The 18,628-nt window shown below is 38.5% G+C and overlaps 1 non-coding gene across 1 annotated transcript; it reads left to right on the plus strand.

The window, feature by feature from the left end:
- The first annotated feature begins 6,735 nt into the window (after positions 1–6,735).
- LOC121988053 lies at positions 6,736–6,841 on the plus strand. The gene has a single exon (XR_006113815.1). It is a non-coding gene; the product is annotated as a small nucleolar RNA R71 (small nucleolar RNA).
- The last annotated feature ends 11,787 nt before the right edge of the window (positions 6,842–18,628 follow it).

The raw sequence follows: 18,628 nt of genomic DNA on the forward strand, positions 1-18,628 counted from the left end.
TTCTGGATTCTTATGACTGGTAAAGTTAGGTGTATTTCCCAGTTTTATTTGCATTTCTGTAACCACGAATAGCTGTATTAGGGCTTAGAACAACCCCCCATGGAGCTTGTTATAGTCCGGATTTTAATGGCTTTGTTTCCATGCTTCATATTTTCTGTACAGCTAGTGTATCATTGTTTTCTTACAATATTAGGATAGCTTGAAGTTTAAAGGGCAGCAAGTGTTTCACTGTTTCCTTGGTTCAAATTTTCATAGCATTTTCCTTGCTACTCAAAGGGCAAGAACAACCCTTTATTTAGTTAGAATGGGTTTAGCATTTTCCTTGCTACTCAAAAAGGCAAGAACAACCATTATTTAAAGTATGTAGTGTTAGTTTCTTGGTTTTCTTGAACATGAACAACTATTAAGCTTATCTTGTAGTTTGATTGGCTTTGCTTTATTTTTATAGCATGCTCAGTTAGTGGCAATTCTCTACTTATTAGATATACTTACAGTGTTCTAGTAAGCTCTATTAGGGGATTATGAGAAGTTATGAGTAGAGAAAAGAACAAGGTCTAGTTAGAAAAGATAACAAGTAATTTAAAGTAAAAGGCTAGTACCCGACTTCCAAGGTTGTCGTTAAACAAATCCAGGTGACCAATTCCAAGGTCTTGGACCTGGTAAGACCAAGGCCTTTACCTCATAGGACTGGAGGCTCGCTACCTCAGTCTCTATTAGAGAGCGCGCATTTGGTACTAAGCCTGGGCCCAAGAAAGAGAAGAAGAAAGTTAAATATTAATTTCAAGTATAAGACTATAAGTAAATGAAACAAGTATCACCTATGTTTAGAACTAGCAAAGTTTAGCTCTTATAATTCAAAGCATACAGTATTAGTTTTCATTTGCTTTCCTTATGAGTTTATTGAGCATGATTAGCTTTATTTCCAACATGCAGATTTATTCTTGTATATCATGAGTATGCAGATTATTTTAGTGCTTTGCTATTAGATGAGCATGTGTAGCTTTTCTTTTTAACATTTCAGTTTTAGCATCCTTTGTATCTTATGCACTTTCGAGTTTTTGTGAGATAGTTTTGTACTTACTAAGCATTTCTCTTATAGATTTATTTTTCTCCTATTGTAGATAAAGGAAAAGCTAAAGTATAAAGAGGAAGGTGACAAGGAGGATGTGTGATGGATGTGTGTGATGTTGAACTATGGAAGCCTCGGGACTTGGCTAAGAAGTTGTTTAGAGTCCTTCTTTAATGTTATTAGAGAAGTTGAGATTGTTAAAGAGTTGTTTCCTTTTTCTTATGTTGCTAATTGAGTCTATTCCGCATTGTTAGTTTGGTTGTTTCCCACTGTTGGAGCTTTCTTCATTTTCTATTGCTAGAATAGTTTTTTAAGATGTTGTGTCTTATTACAGCGTGGTTGTGAAGTATATATACCAGCCGCATGTGGCTGATGGTTTATTTTGCATGTATTGATGATTAGTGTCACCGATACAGGGGAGATTCTGCCGAAATTTTTCGGTAGGAACTTCTCTGGGGTCGTGATAAATTTAAGTGTTGCTAATAATAGCATAAGTAACACTAGTAAGTAGAGTAATAGATAAGTAATGGTCGTCCTTAGAGAGTAGTAGTATAGATAAGAAGGGTGGTCGTTACAGTTGGTATAAGAGCAGTTCACATTCTCCAGCATCACACACATCAGCATCATCCTTGCCGTCTTCAAGTAAGAAAGTATTTAAGTTTTTCCTTTTATGCTTTCTTTACTATTTGCAGTAGAGAGTAATTGCTTATATATATACGCGTTAGTAAGATAGAAGTTTTGTTTTCTTTATTCATACATATGTTTGTTTAGAAAGGATAGAGAGGATATCAAGTCCTTTTCTTTGCATAATTAGATGACAAGAAGAGGACGCCCCCCGTACTGAGGGACCAGCTCAGTGTTGGTGCGGTTAGCACTAACGATTTAACCCAGGTTTTGATGAATGACAAATAGGTTAAGTTAGTTTTGTTGTTGTCTGACACTTTGATCGAGTGTGCAGGAGAAGTCCAGCTAGGTCGACGGGCTGAACGGATAGCTGGCGAAAAGTCCAAGCAGGTCGACGGGCTGACCGGACGCTTGGCGAGAAGTCCAGCTAGGTCGACGGGCTGACCGGATAGCTGGCGAGAAGTCCAAGCGGGTCGACGGGCTGACCGGACGCTTGGCGAGAGTCCAGACGGGTCGACGGGCTGACCGGACGTTGTTACGCTCCGCAAGTGTACGAAAATGTCGTAAGTAATATAAAAGATTATCGTATCCACAGAGACTGGAATAAGCACTAGAAATGTCTCAATGCGAATTAGCTAAACAACTATCCAATCGTTTCAAAAGCAAAGTAAAGGTAAACAAATCTAATATTAGAGATCAACAAACAAGAGTTTAGTGTTTTGGGTTATGATAAAGGGAGATTCTAGGAGTTTCGGTTTCTTTGTAAGATTTCTTGAATGTAAATGGTTCACCAATTCTTATTCCTCAATTGCCAAACATGTAGAAAGTTGCCGGTTCCCTCTTGCAATAGACAACCGGCTAAGGACTGAGAAATGTATCTAAATAGGATTAATTAGACATGAACCTACGTTGTCCTTACACAGAAGCGCACCTATTACTATGCCTTCCTCGGATATCAACATAGAAGCCCACACCTTATTAATCTATAAAGATACAAGAAGCTAATCATAGAATCCATCCTACTCTCTTGAATATTCCTATTTCCTCTTCAAGATTATCTCTCAAACGTCCTTACACGGGCTTGCACCTGTCACGTGGATCCCTCGGATGATCGAGTGAGAGTTTATTCTTACCAAGTCCATAAGAAATCCAAACAATCAATCAAGAATGAGAATTAAGCACAAACCACCATCAATCATTCAAGATCTAATTGATACAAGCAAGATAATGTCATTGAAACAAGAAAATGGCAAATCCATAAGAGATTACATCAATCCATCATACAAATACTCCCTTAATCCTAGAATACAAGATCTACTCCATGAATCGAGGAAGAAAACCCGAAAGAATAGAGATTACAAGCATTTCTTGAATCCCCAATCCAAGAAAACAAGAAGAGGGGAAAAGAGAAAACTTATCTACAAAGAAGCTTCGTCATTGGATCCAATCCACGCTCCGGAGTCGAAATCGTCGAGATCTCCCTAAGAATCGCCCAGAAATCCTCCAAAGAATGGGAGGAAACCACCAAATCTTGCTTTCTCCCAAAGGGGGAGAGATCCACTTTCAATTCATGAAGAAGGGTTTAAATAGAGGAGGGAATCGGGCGCCACACGGCCCCGTGACACGGTCGTGTGAGATTCACACGGCCATGTCAAGTTCCCTCTCTGCCAAAGCTGCACGGCCGTGTGACTCCACACGGCCAGAACCCCTCTGCTCTCTGGAAATGCTACACGGCCGTGTGGTGCACACGGCCACAGCCTGCTTGGTCTCTGGAAGTCTCACACGGCCGTGTAGATCCACACGGCCGCAGCCTGCTTGACACGGCCGTGCGAGGTTCACACGGCCATGTCATCTTCCTCTTCTGTTGGTGCTAAACTCCACACGGCCCGAGCTCCATCCCAGTGCATGGCCGTGTGAGGTACACGGCCCGGTGCTTTCTCCCTTCGTTTCCTCCAATGCATGCCCAAAGATGTAGATTCTTCACCAAATCGACTCCTGTGTACAGAAAATGCACAAAAAGCAGATCTCCGAACCAAAAGAGTAAATATGCTAAAAGGAAAGCTGGAAGTATAAAAATGCATAGATCAAGCATGCTCAAAGTATGTAAATGTGCGTAAAAACATGCATAAAAGAGTATATAATCTACGCACATCACACCCCCAGACTTAAACCTTTGCTTGTCCTCAAGCAAAATGCTGCAGTCTAAATTCATATGTTCTACAACACATTCATAAAACCCAGTGCACTTTCCTAATTCTATCAAAAAGTTTCATTAACAAGCATGATCATGGAAACAAGTAAAGTATGGTTCAAGCATAAGAATCTTGTGCACAGTGTAAAAGTAACTCAACACCCTTCAAGTTTCAATCCATGTCCTAGTCAAGTCGTCATCAAATTTGAATTCCTAATGTTTCCAGTGAAAGACAAGTAACCAGTGATAGACACTTACTTACCATTCACTTGGTTCATATTTCTCAACTAACCCAAGGTCTCAAAGGTGTGCTCAATCTCAAGAGAAGCTAAACAGCCATTTCCCCAGTAACCTAACTCGGTCTCAAAGGGGTGACTTGCTAGATTCCACTCATGACAACTGTTTTTTATATCCCTTATTGTTTTTTTTTTTTTTTTTTTAATAAGTGTTTGCATTGTGCAAAACTTATTCACAAATGTACTTTTAGCACACATGTTGGGATATTTTGATTTTTCCAAATGAGCTTTAATGATTTGAGCCTCATCCAGTAACCAAAATGAAAGTTGAGAAATCACCATGGAAACCAAGTACTAAGCAAACAAGATGAATCATGACTATTTCAATGACATCAACTATTCAAGCATCAAGCACAAGTGTAGTGAAGATAAAATCCTTAAGGTTGAACCAAAACTAAAACTCATCACAATAAGATTCTTAGCTTATTAATGCTTCCCAAGATAGAAAAAAGAACTACACAAAGTTTACTACTAGCATCATTCGAACATCATGAATCAAGCCAATAATCGTGCTAACATTTCACTTGAATCCAAGAAAGCATATAAGTGAAGTTTTGATGTTCTCAAGATGTATGCCACAAAAAATCAAAACACAATGCAAGACATAAGCAAAAACAAAAACAAACAAAGCAAATCAAATGCATCTAATGCATCCCTCAGACTTAAATTTTTCATTGTCCCAATGAAAACTAAAAACAATGTGGAGGAGATTTTAAAAGAAGTTACCAAGTGATGAGCTCCAAATGGTTGACGTTCATGTTTTTAAAGATACTCCTCCATCCAATACTCACATTCCTCCACAACTTTGAATTCTACAACAATAAGATAGACAAGAAAAATTAAGTAGAGGATACATGTTTATTATAAAGAGAGAACTAAAGACATAAAAGAAAATAAGGAAAATGAAATTGGGTTGCCTCCCAAGAAGCGCTTGTTTAAGGTCATTAGCTCGACCACCTCATTAGATTCATCTAAATCTTGCTCTTGGAGGGGTAAGATATTTTAGAACCCTCCTACCAAGGGCTCTTATTATAGAGGGAGCTTTCATTAAAGGAGCTACAAAGTAAAGTATAACTCTCTCCATCTTCGTCTTCTTGGAAATTTTTTCAGGTGGTCGAAGACGGTTCAGATTGAGCTTCCAATTATTGGCCCATGTGAAATCTGCACATCCAAAAGAAAAACAAATCTCCCACAAGCATGTTATATAGTATAGAGCTAGAACCATATCAAGATAAGATGAATAAGTAATAAAAACTGAATCACATCCAACAAAGTCAATTATAGGTACCTCCATAAAGTTTTCCAAAAGATCACAAGAAATACTAACCTTACTTTGTTGAGAAATACCTGAAATTTTTAAACCTGTAGATGTGACTTCCTCTGAATCAAATGATGGTTCTGGCTCTAGCTTAGGTGTTGATGATATCAATGATGGTGATTCTCGAGACTCTACTAGCTCTGTATAAGTCCCTACACATTGTTCCACAACATGATCAATTCTTAAAACCTCTAAGGGTTGTCTTGACAAAGGTGGTGATCCTTGAGATGCTGCTTCCACAACACAGCTCCCTACACATTCTTCCATATCATCATCATCAACACATACATCAAAAAATAAACCAACATCTATGTCCTCAATAGGAGAATCAATAACAAGAGGATCAATAACTACACTTGCAGTTTTAAGTTGATCTACCACATCACATTCATCATCTGAAAATTCGATGTCACTATAACACCTTATAAAATTTTGAGATAGATCTGAAAACTTATTTACCACTACATTATCAATAAAATCCTCATCTGAAAAATCTTCATCTTCATATATATTCAAAAATCTACACTCAACCATATTAGTGTCACAGGATTTGCCGAAGTCTTTATTTTCATTGACCCCCACTAACCTTTGTGGAAAAGGAACCCTTAGTGAAGGTCCTGGGAAAGACTGAACTCCCTTTTTCCCAAATTCCCTTTGAGCTTTTGGAGGAGGTCCAACTTGCTTATCTAATGTTGGTGTGATTAACCGTTGAGGGAAAGGTACTTCTGGCCTTTGGGAACTTCCCAGAGAAATGGAATTGAGTTCTTGTGATCTTCTATTATTCTTCTCCTCAATTCTAAACATGTCGTTCTTCAGAAGTTCTTCATGATTTTTTCCACTTCTCAACCCAACATCATCACACTTTTCATTGGATCTTGACTGTGTAGGAGGGGGATCTTCTTTAAACCATTTTGAAACAATACTATCAAGCTTTGCCCCCAAATGTTTGAACTCCTCACTCTGTGACTTGTGAATTTCAACATTTTTAGGTGGTTGAATTTCATTTTGTTTGACAGGCTCTCTTACATTTATAGCTTTCACTTCTTGAATATCTGAGGGAAATTCCATCCAACTTTTGTTCGACCATTCATGGAGGTTCAATGTCACTTGATCAATTAACGAATAAGCTTCATCTACACTTTTGTCCATAAAAGAACCTCCAGCTGATGAATCCAATAAAGTCTTGTCTGAGAAAGAAATTCCCCCATAGAATATGTGCAAAATCAACCATTTTTCAAAACCATGATGAGGGCACTGTCTTTGAAGACTCTTGAATCTATCCCATGCTTCAAATAATGATTCTCCATATGCCTGAGCAAAATTTGTTATGCAATTCCTCATATACACCGTTCTACTTGGAGGGAAAAAATGATTCAGAAATTGCTTCTCCAATTGTTCCCAACTTGTGATGCTTTGAGGACAGAGAGAATATAGCCAAGTCCTTGCTTTATCCTTGATACTGAAAGGAAATGTCATCAATCGAACTGCATTTGCTGATACTCCTTCACATTTCACCAAATCACAAATCTCTAAAAATGTTTCAAGATGCAGATAAGGACTTTCTGATACTTCTCCTCCAAATTTGTGACCTTGTATCATGAAAATTATCTCTGGGTCTAGTTGGAAACTTTCTACTTCAATTTGAGGTTGCACAATGGGAGATAAAAATCTTGCAGAAAAGGGTGTAGAAAAATTTCTCATGGTCCTGCTTGACATGTTAGTGCTCATGGATATTCAAGAAGAAAAAGAAAATTATCAAGAATCAAAAACAAGAAATAAAATGCAATATGAAAAGCAAGAAAGCAAATGCAGAATTTAAATTGCAAGAAAGAAAGTGCATAATGAAAACAAGAAAGAAAAGATAAAAGAAAAAAGAAAAATGTCTAGAATAATTCATATGCTAAAAATTGCAAGATATGTTTACAAAAGAAAAGAAGAAAGAAACAAGATCAAAAGAGAAAACAGAGAAAAGTTAGATTAGAGTACTAGAAATCAAGAATGCAAAGTTAGAATTAGAATTAGAATTCCAACAAAAAGAGTTGTCAAGAATGTTATTCAAGAAAGGAAAAACTTACGAAAACAGAATTCTAACAATTAGTTATAACTATGCAAATCAAAAGAAAAAAAAGAAAAATTATGTTTAGTCTAACTCAATTGATAATTCCTAATGTTATAGCGCAGTCCCCGGCAACGGCGCCAAAAACTTGTTACGCTCCGCAAGTGTACGGAAATGTCGCAAGTAATATAAAAGATTATCGTATCCACAGGGACTGGAATAAGCACTAGAAATGTCTCAATGCGAATTAGCTAAACAACTATCCAATCGTTTCAAAAGCAAAGTAAAGGTAAACAAATCTAATATTAGAGATCAACAAACAAGAGTTTAGTGTTTTGGGTTATGATAAAGGGAGATTCTAGGAGTTTCGGTTTCTTTGTAAGATTTCTTGAATGTAAATGGTTCACCAATTCTTATTCCTCAATTGCCAAACATGTAGAAAGTTGTCGGTTCCCTCTTGCAATAGACAACCGGCTAAGGACTGAGAAATGTATCTAAATAGGATTAATTAGACATGAACCTACGTTGTCCTTACACAGAAGCGCACCTATTACTATGCCTTCCTCGGATATCAACATAGAAGCTCACACCTTATTAATCTATAAAGATACAAGAAGCTAATCATAGAATCCATCCTACTCTCTTGAATATTCCTATTTCCTCTTCAAGATTATCTCTCAAACGTCCTTACACGGGCTTGCACCTGTCACGTGGATCCCTTGGATGATCGAGTGAGAGTTTATCCTTACCAAGTCCATAAGAAATCCAAACAATCAATCAAGAATGAGAATTAAGAACAAACCACCATCAATCATTCAAGATCTAATTGATACAAGCAAGATAATGTCATTGAAACAAGAAAATGGCAAATCCATAAGAGATTACATCAATCCATCATACAAATACTCCCTTAATCCTAGAATACAAGATCTACTCCATGAATCGAGGAAGAAAACCCAAAGAATAGAGATTACAAGCATTCCTTGAATCCCCAATCCAAGAAAACCAAGAGGAAAAAGAGAAACTTATCTACAAAGAAGCTTCGTCTTCAGATCACGCTCCGGAGTCGAAATCGCCGAGATCTCCCTAAGAATCGCCTTAAATCCTCCCAAGAATGGGAGGAAACCACCAAATCTTGCTTTCTCCCAAAGGGGAGAGATCCACTTTCAATTCATGAAGAAGGGTTTAAATAGAGGAGGGAATCGCGCCACACGGCCTCGTGACACGGCCGTGAGATTCACACGCCATGTCCCTGCTCCCTCTCCCAAAGCCGCACTACTGCAGGACCCACATGGCCGTAACCCCTCCTCTCGGAATGCTACACTGTGGTGCACACGGCCACACCGGTTGGTCTCGAGTCACACTACGTAGATCCACACGCCATGTAAGGCTTCGCCCGTTGGTTTCAACATGACACTACGCGAGGTTCACACGGCCATGTCATCTTCCTCTTCTGTTGGTGCCAAACTCCACCCGAGCTCCATCCCAGTGCATGGCCGTGTGAGGTACACGGCCTTTCTCCCTTCGCTTCCTCCAATGCATGCCCAAAGATGTAGATTCTTCACCAAATCGACTCGTGTACAGAAAATGCACAAGCAGATCTCCGAACCAAAAGAGTAAATATGCTAAAAGGAAAGTCGCAAGTATAAAATGCATAGATCAAGCATGCTCAAAGTATGTAAATGTGCATAAAACATGCATAAAAGAGTATATAATCTACGCCATCACGCCGCAGGTAAGTGAGGTAAGTCACCGGAGGGGAGTGAGGACGCGTTCCGGAAGGGACATTAGGCGTCAATCCGGCTTAGATCCATTTCGGATGTCTGTCAAGATCGTGACTAGATTCCGTCCCTAAAGACGGAATCTAAGTCACACTTTTATCCATCTGCTGAACCTTAATCGCTAACAATATGTTTTACAGATGTATATTTGCCTCGGACTAACTTTGTTTTGCGTGAAAAGGGAGTTTTCAAACAAGGTGGTCCGGCGTCCGAGAATTCGGCGCCGGAGGTCCGCGCCGGAGTCCGGCGCCTGGGATCCGGCGCTGGAAGGCGAATTTATCCAAGAAAGTCGCCGCCACGTGGACCATCTCGATTTGAGGCTGTCACATTCCGTGCGCCTAAGGGATCCAGCGCCGAACAAGATATAAAAGAAGCCCCGCATGGAGCTTCGATCAATCAAATCAATCGTCGAACTCTTCTCACCGGTCTTGCCGCCGACGCTCAATGCGACGCCAACAAAGCTCGGCACTACGCTCCGCTCTTTTCCTTTGTGTCGGTATTTGTTTTCGCCATTAGCATTCCCTGTACGGTTCTTTTGTAATCATTATTCCGAATTGCTAGTGATTGCCCAACGAAAGTGGTCAAGGACCACGGGCCTTCGAGTAGGAATCCTCACAGGCTCCGAACGAAGTAAAACCATTGTGTCTATTTTACTTTTCCGCTGCGTTTAAACTCTTGTTTTTCGAATCGATATTCACCCCCCCCTCTATCGAATCTAAACGGTCCTACAAGTGGTATCAGAGCAGGTACCGCTCTGATTTGGTGCAACCACCAATCAGACAGGGGGTGAATTTTTTTGCTTTGTTTTTGTTAGATAATTAATTTTAAAACTGGTGTTTCGTTGACTTAATATTTATCTAATCAATTTAAATTAGTGCAACACGAATCTAGATTTTTTTCTATTTTTCTCTTCCCGCACTACTAATCCAAGACCAAGTCTTGGGATATTTTTTGGTTATTTACCTGTGCACAGAATGTCCCAACAAGAAGGATTCAGCACAGTGCGACCTCCACTCTTCAACGGGGACGACTTCCCTTACTGGAAGAAGCGCATGGAGGTCTACCTCAAAACAGACTTCGACCAGTGGATGAGCATTACGAGACCCTACAAAATTCCAGTGGACAACGCCGGGAATCTAGTGGATCCTGAAGACTGGACAGCAGATCTCAAGAAAAAAGCATCAACAGAAAATAAAGCGATCAACACTCTACAGTGCGGATTGACAAGAGAAGAACTGAACAGAGTCGGTCCACACAAAAACGCTAAAGAGCTATGGGACAAGTTGATCGAACTGCACGAGGGAACGAGCGACGCTAAGGTAACAAAACGAGACCTGCTTCTAAATAAAATTTTTAATATAAAAATGCAGGAAGGAGAAACAGCGAATCAACTACACGCGAGGATCAAGGACATCCTCAACGGGCTTCATGCGATAGGCCACCAAATGGAGAACAGAGACTTAATAAGGTACGCATTAAACGCCTTTCCACGTAATAGTTTGTGGGCATCAATAGTGGATGCCTACAAAATTTCTAAGGATCTTTCTAACTTAAAATTAGATGAGCTTTTCTGTGAATTAGAATTACACGAACAAACTAATGCTGGAGCCGAGAAAGGTATAGCTCTATTTGCAGGTTCCTCCAAAGAAAAGAAAAGCAAGCCTGAATTTGAAGAAGAATCTGACCAAGACTCCGAAGACGAAGAACACCTGGTGAACTTGGTAAGAAAAATGTTCACCAGGAGAAAGAGGAGCTTAAGGACCTTCAAAAGATCAGCTCTCCCTCAGAACAAAAGAACGTGACTTGCTACGGCTGCAACAAAAAGGGACATTACTAGAACGAATGTCCAAAACTGAAGTTCGACAAACCAAAGCCAACCAAAAAGAAAGCACTCAAAGCAACGTGGGATGACTCCTCGGACGAATCGGAGGAAGAAGAGCAGAAACATCAGAGCCACCTCGCACTGATGGCCCGCGAAGCCGAAACTGAAAATGAGTCGGAAGATGAAGACGGGTCCGAACCCGAAACAAGCCACGAGTCCGTACTCGTTTCTGAAGGCTCGAATGAGGTATATTTTAATTTAAACAAAAAGTTTTTTAGAATCATTTCTTGTTTAAATAGTAAATTAACCAAAGTAGAAAATGAAAACAAATTACTTCTTGAGGAAAATCAGAACCTCAAGGAACAATTAAAAAATTTGAATCCAACTCAAGATCTAACACTTGAGGAGGAGAATTTATCATTAAAAAATGAAATAAACAATTTAAAGGAGATGTTAGAAAAATTCACAACAAGATCAAAAAATTTAGACCTAATCCTAAATAATCAAAAAGCATGTTATAATAAAACCAGACTAGGATATAAGTCGAATTCAAATAAAACCTTCAAATCATTAATAACCCAATACAAGTCAACCAATCTAGCTTAGGTTCCGAAAGCGTGTCTGACCACGCAAGTAGGACTTAATCAATATTATATACCTAAAGAAAAAATACTTTATATAAAAGTGTATAAACCAAACCAAAATCCAAAATACAAACCTAAATCAAATTCAAAATCTAAACAGTTTAAAAATCAACAAAATTATCACCAAGTTAACTATAACTATAAAAAGAATCGACACAAGCCTAAAACTAAAATCTAAATTAATGGCCAATAATTCAGGGGGAGGCTCCAGAATAGCTGGCACCTCCAAAACTAACCTACCCGACAGGGTAACCCAAAATAAACTAACCCGGCAGGGTAATTAGGATTAGTTAAAAAGAGACCAAGTTTAACTTGAATCATGATACTGGAGAAGTTTTTGGATGATAGTACGTTAGGGAAGCTTGTGCATCGCATGTCTAGAAAGATATGGCTTAGATCTGGTGCATTTGGCCAAGTGGAACTGACCGAAGCTACCCTTAAATGGATCCTAATCAGTTAGACCAAGATTTAGTACTAAGCTCCGTGGATAAGACTATTCGGAAAATCTCAAAAGGTTGGTTACTTCTAATGACGTCCATGTGACTCACCAAGCTTAGATATTTATCCGAAGAATGCCTATTTGTGGAGACCAAAGCTAAATCTGAATCTAACTCAAGTTAAACCAAAACTCCATGAACAAAAAAAATTATCTAATTTCATCTCACAAAATCATAGGATTCCCTGATTGATAATATAGATCGGGTGAGATGAATAAGGTTTAAAATTTTAAACTTAAAAATTAATTTCAAAATTCTAATTTTAAACTTAAAAATTAATTTCAAAATTCTAATTTCAAACTTAAAAATTAATTTCAAAATTTTAATTTTAAACTTAAAAATTATTTTCAAAATTTTAAACTTAAAAATTAATTTCAAAATTTTAATTTTAAACTTAAAAATTATTTTCAAAATTTTAAACTTAAAAATTAATTTCAAAATTTTAATTTTGAACTTAAAAATTATTTTCAAAATTTTAATTTTAAACTTAAAAATTATTTTCAAAATTTTAATTTTAAACTTAAAAATTAATTTCAAAATTTTAATTTTAAACTTAAAATTAATTTCAAATTTTAATTTTAAACTTAAAAATTAATTTCAAAATTTTAATTTTAAACTTAAAAATTATTTTCAAAATTTTAAAACTTAAAAATTAATTTCAAAATTTTAATTTTAACTTAAAAATTAATTTCAAAATGTTAATTTTAAACATAAAATTAATTTCAAATTTTAATTTTAAACTTAAAAATTAATTTCAAAATTTTAATTTTAAACTTAAAAATTATTTTCAAAATTTTAAAACTTAAAAATTAATTTCAAAATTCTAATTTTAAACTTAAAAATTAATTTCAAAATTTTAATTTTAAACTTAAAAATTAATTTCAAAATTCTAGTTTTAAATTTTAAATTATTTTCAAAATTTTCAAAATTTTCAAACTTAAAAATTAATTTCAAAATTCTAATTTTAAACTTAAAAATTATTTTCAAAATTTTCAAACTTAAAAATTAATTTCAAAATTTTAATTTTAAACTTAAAAAATAATTTCAAAATTTTAATTTTAAACTTAAAAATTATTTTCAAAATTTTAAAACTTAAAAATTATTTTCAAAATTCTAATTTTAAACTTAAAAATTATTTTCAAAATTTTAATTTTAAACTTAAAAATTAATTTCAAAATTTTAATTTTAACTTAAAAATTAATTTCAAAATGTTAATTTTAAACTTAAAAATTAATTTCAAAATTTTAATTTTAAACTTAAAAATTATTTTCAAAATTTTAAACTAATTTCAAAATTCTAAACTTAAAAAATTAATTTCAAAATTCTAAACTTAAAAAATTATTTTAAACTTAAAACTTAACTTGAAACCTAATTTTCAAAAAAAAAAAAAAAAAAAAAAAAGTAGTCAAAAACCAGGGGCGGGCGCTCCTGGTATTCCCCTCCGGGGCGCCCGGATGGGGATCCGGGCGCCCGAAGTCCCCTATAAATAAGGGGCAGCAGGCGCCCCCAATCTTTGCACCATAAATTTTCACTTTTGCCAAGGTTCACTCCGAACCTCAGTGCGAAAGTACTCTAAATCTAAATTTTCTTGCGGTGAAGACGCTGTTGCGATTCAACCGAGGTCGTCAAATCTATATTTTTCGATGGCTCCTCGGTAAAAATTCTTCCCCTCTCTGAAAATTTTATTAGAATTTGTCTTCTCAATCTTTTCTTAGAATATTCTTTTATTTATATACAGTAGGAAACGAACAAATAGTGGTGCTGGACCCTCCAATGCTAGTACAGACCCTAGGTTTCCCACAGACGAACTTAGGATTAAGTTTGAGTCAACCATTTATAAGGCCATTAGGACTACCTGCATAGATAGATCGTTCTTTTTAAGGTCATGTCCCTCCGCTTTAGAGGTTATAGGCCACTATAACTTAAGGAACCTTGTCGAATGTACCAGTCCAATAAACATAAGTCTGTGTGCCGAATTTTGCAATAACCTAGTGAAAGTAGACGATCTCACCTATACCACTAGGGCAGCAGGCACTGATATCGTATTTTCCCCTATGACTATCAGAGAGTTTTTAGAGTTGCGTCCATCTACTTGCTCCTTTTTGTGCTATCCTCCGAGGGATCTACCATTCGAAGATCCCTACTCACATATTACTCTCGAAACGATTTATTCGTATTTTTTCGGGGGAGAGAGAGATCCCACTGTGACACAGTTTAGGTCAGTAGAACTTCGGGTCCAGGACTACGCTCTTTATAGGGTTGTAGTTCTTTGCATTTTACCACTGACAACTCGGGACATCGCTGTGATGCGCCCATTCCATTCATTCTTACATTATGCCCTATGTCACGCCCTAGAGGAGTCCTTGTCCGAAGAAATTTCGGCAGCACCTCCCCCATACCGGTGACAATCTGAAGCATTTCTACAGACATAATATACATCAGCCACAGGCGGCTGGAATATACACACAACCACGCAGTTATATATATATCATCAGCCCACACGGCTGGAACAAAACCAACACAACGGATAAACATAAAATACAAGCTCATACAAAACCAAATAAAACACTGCTAGCCGACTAGGCTTACACCAGACAACCAAAACAACACTCCGAACACAAAATCGGAACACACAAAGCCAAATACACACATCTCATATACCAAGAAAAAAATAACAAAAAGGCGGAGATATGTCTTCTGATGTGACGTGGGGACCAGCAGACAGGATGCTCCAAGCGACACCATAAATAACCTGGTACCTGAAAAAGATAGTGTCAACGGGGGTGAGTTCAACAACTCAGCGAATACCAATGGACATGAGTAGTAAGATATATCTAACAGCAACAAAAATAAAACTTCCTAATCATATATAGGAATATGCAAACCGAAGGTAACCGAGGAAGTCAGACTCACCGGAACTCCTATCCGCATAAAAGGGTCACAAACCGAAGTGTCAATAATCATGCAGTCAAAGGTATGCATCCAACCAAAATGCAGAACCAAATGCAGCAAACACAATCACAATAATATAAATACATCAATGCATATGATGCTAATGATGCGCCCGTCACCCCGACGCTACCCTCTCACACACAAATGGCGAGACCGAGTGGGTGGGCTATGACAACCGTGCACTCTGTCGTCACCGCTCCTGATGAGTGACCGAGTGGACGGGAGTACTCCTGTCCCGTGACCCCAAATCATAAATGGGGAGCTCAATGCTCTCAACTCCCAGTACACGATGACGGGAGGTATCTCCGGCTACCACGCTGAGTCACTTGACCAACGGAGCCAAACAGAGTCCACCGTCTGCCGGCTACTACGCTACACTAAATGCCGCGAGCCAAACAGAGGGAACTGTCACGGCTACCACGCCGAGTCCTCGACCAACGGAGCCAAACAATGTAACCGCCACACACTGCCCTGATATACCACTAATCCATGAGTGGTGGTGTGTGCAGTACATGTAACTGGCGATGTGCTCAACTATAGTGGAGCCGACAATCGCGCAGCAAGCAAGCATGATGCATGACACTAAGCATAGTCATAAACTGATCAGCATAACCATATCCATATATGTATAATATGGGTACCACAGTATCAGTGAGTCAAATCCACGAATCTAGGGTATACAGATCCTCTATGGTATAACAACCTAGATCCTAAACATATCTTCCTTCCATAACATATGTACCAACAATATACATAGATCAAAGAATCAGAGTCTAGGTACATGAATCATATATGATATACAAATAGAGGTACACAAGCCAGGTATGGCATAAAAACCTAAGTATCAGATAATTTAGGTACACATGCCAGAAACAAAAATCCAGAACCTAGTCCTAAACTCAGTAAAGCATGGTATGTCACTCTAGAAACTAAGATACTCATGGTAATAAAGTACTCATGGCAATAAGATACTCATGGTAACAAATCACGAGACATAAGCACGGATACTTAACAAACGACAAACCTAACATGCTATGGATATCAAACAGTGGCATACCAAAGACAATCATGTTCATTGCTTGAAGCTATAAAGTACTATGCATATCCAAATGACGATATCATAAAAGATAAGTCAAGAGGTACCCGCCTCCAATATCGCGCGTGCCAAAAGAAATCCCACATAAGGCAACTCGTCGCAAATCAGAGTCCTGTAATACATGATCTACAGATTTAGCTAATTACATATAAATTAATTAGCTAAATCAAATCCCCGTGAAACTAACCTAAATCCATATCCAATTATAAACCTTAATTGGATCATTTAACTCCTAAATCGATTCAAAGAAATCCATTCGAATTAGGACTTACAATTAAGCATAATCAATCATAGCATCTTACTCACTTTAGCCCTAATTCTACACATATATTAAGTCCTTATGTCTTACCTCAAATCACAGCTTTGTTTCTAGAACAAGAAACTACTGGAACTTGCTGGAATCAGTAACTGCCGGATCCAAGAGTAACCCACAGCAAACTATACCCGTTGGAAACTTCACTGCTCGAAAATAAGAAGAGAAATTCACTTATCAGCACCCAACAATACTACCCAGAAATCAACTACCCAATTTACCAATTAGGGTAGAACACTTACCTCCCAGATCACTGCTAGGGTGACCTCTTCTCGCCGTCATCCAGAAGATCAAAAAATCACACACAAAAAAAATGCTAAGGCACGGGAGGCGTGACCACCTTGGGGAAGAAGATGTAGAGGCAGTATCGAGAGGGAAGAAAGACTCGCCACTAGATGCTAGTGAACCGGCGTTAGCTCACAGGGACGATAGTGCTGCTCGGGTCGAGAGACGGCCGCAGCGCAGGGAAACTAGGGTATGCTGAGGTCGGCTGGTGGGAGGGACTCAGGCTGCCGGCGCGAAGGAGACGTCGACTGGAGAACTAGTGTAGAGGAACGGAGACCCTCGATTGGCTCTCGTCGGCCGGCGAAGCTAGCGTCAACAGAAAAGAGGAGAAGGGAGTCTTCGGCGTCGGCAGTGGTGGAGACGGCTAGGGCACCGGAGATTTGCGCAAAGAGGGGTGGAGACCGGAAGAAGGGGAGAGGAGAAGATGGAATGCGTCGGGGGAAAGCAGCGGTTTTGGTAGCACGCCGATTGGGAGAGGGCGGTTAGGGCAAGGGAAAGGATCGGGCGGCTTGACAGGAGGAGGGAACGGAGAAAAATGGAAAAGAAGAAAAAAGAAAAAAAGAATTAGAAAAAGAAAATAAATTTTTCCTCACTTAAATGGGTAACCTAAACAGGCTTTTCCGGGTCTTGTTTTCATCCCCGTAACCCAAGTCATACAACTCCGAAAAATTCTTAGAAAATTTCTAAAAATTCCAAAAAAATCCCCTTATTATTATCTATCTTTTTTTTCGGTATTTTACATTCTCCCCCACTAATAAAAATTTGATCCCCAAATTTTGTTATATACCATCAACAAGTAATAGCAAATGCTAAACAGTATAAATGCTGAATGGAACCATAAAATCACATACCTCAAGTGAAAAGATGAAGGTATCGAGCTCGGATAGTATCCTCGAGCTCCCAGGTAACCTCCTCGTTCGTATGATGCTGCCATCCGACTTTAACCAGCCAAACAGTCTTGTTCCACAACTAACGCTCTTTCCGATCTAAAATCTGTACCGGAACCTCCTCGTAGGTAACACCAGGCTGAAAAGGAACTGAGATATCTGTCAGCACATGTGTCAAATCGGATATATACCTCATCAGCATAGACACCTGGAATACGTCGTGATCGCCCGCCAACGCTGGTGGTAGCACTAAACGATAAGCTACCGCTCCAACCCTTTCCAAGATCAGGAAAGGTCCAATGTATCGCAGGCTAGCCTACCTCTGAGGCCAATTTCTTCACCCCTTTCGTGGGTGAAATTCACAGAAATACCTGGTGAAATTCACAGAAATACCTGGTCGCAAATGGAGAACTTAAAAAGTCTCTGACTCCGGTCAGCATAACTCTTCTGGCAGTCTTATGCCTCTAACATCCTCCGTCTGATAGTATGGGCCAACCCTGTCTCAAACTGAGCTCTATGAGGTCCTAATAACTGGGCCTCCCCAACCTCATCCCAGAGAATGGGTGTCCGACAAGGCCTACCTTACAACGCTTCAACGGTGGCATTTGGATAGCCGAATGCAAACCGTTGTTGTAGACGAACTCTACCAACGGCAAATGGTCCTCCCAACTGCCTCCAAAATCTAGTACACAAGACTTCAGCAAGTCCTCTAGAGTCTGAATGGTCCGCTGTGACTATCCATCTGTCTGAGGATGGAAAACTGTACTGAAACAGAGCTGCGTGCCCAAGGTCTGCTG

This window comes from Zingiber officinale, chromosome 5B (genome assembly GCF_018446385.1).
Source record: "Zingiber officinale cultivar Zhangliang chromosome 5B, Zo_v1.1, whole genome shotgun sequence".
In the NCBI taxonomy this organism is placed as follows: Eukaryota; Viridiplantae; Streptophyta; class Magnoliopsida; order Zingiberales; family Zingiberaceae; genus Zingiber; species Zingiber officinale.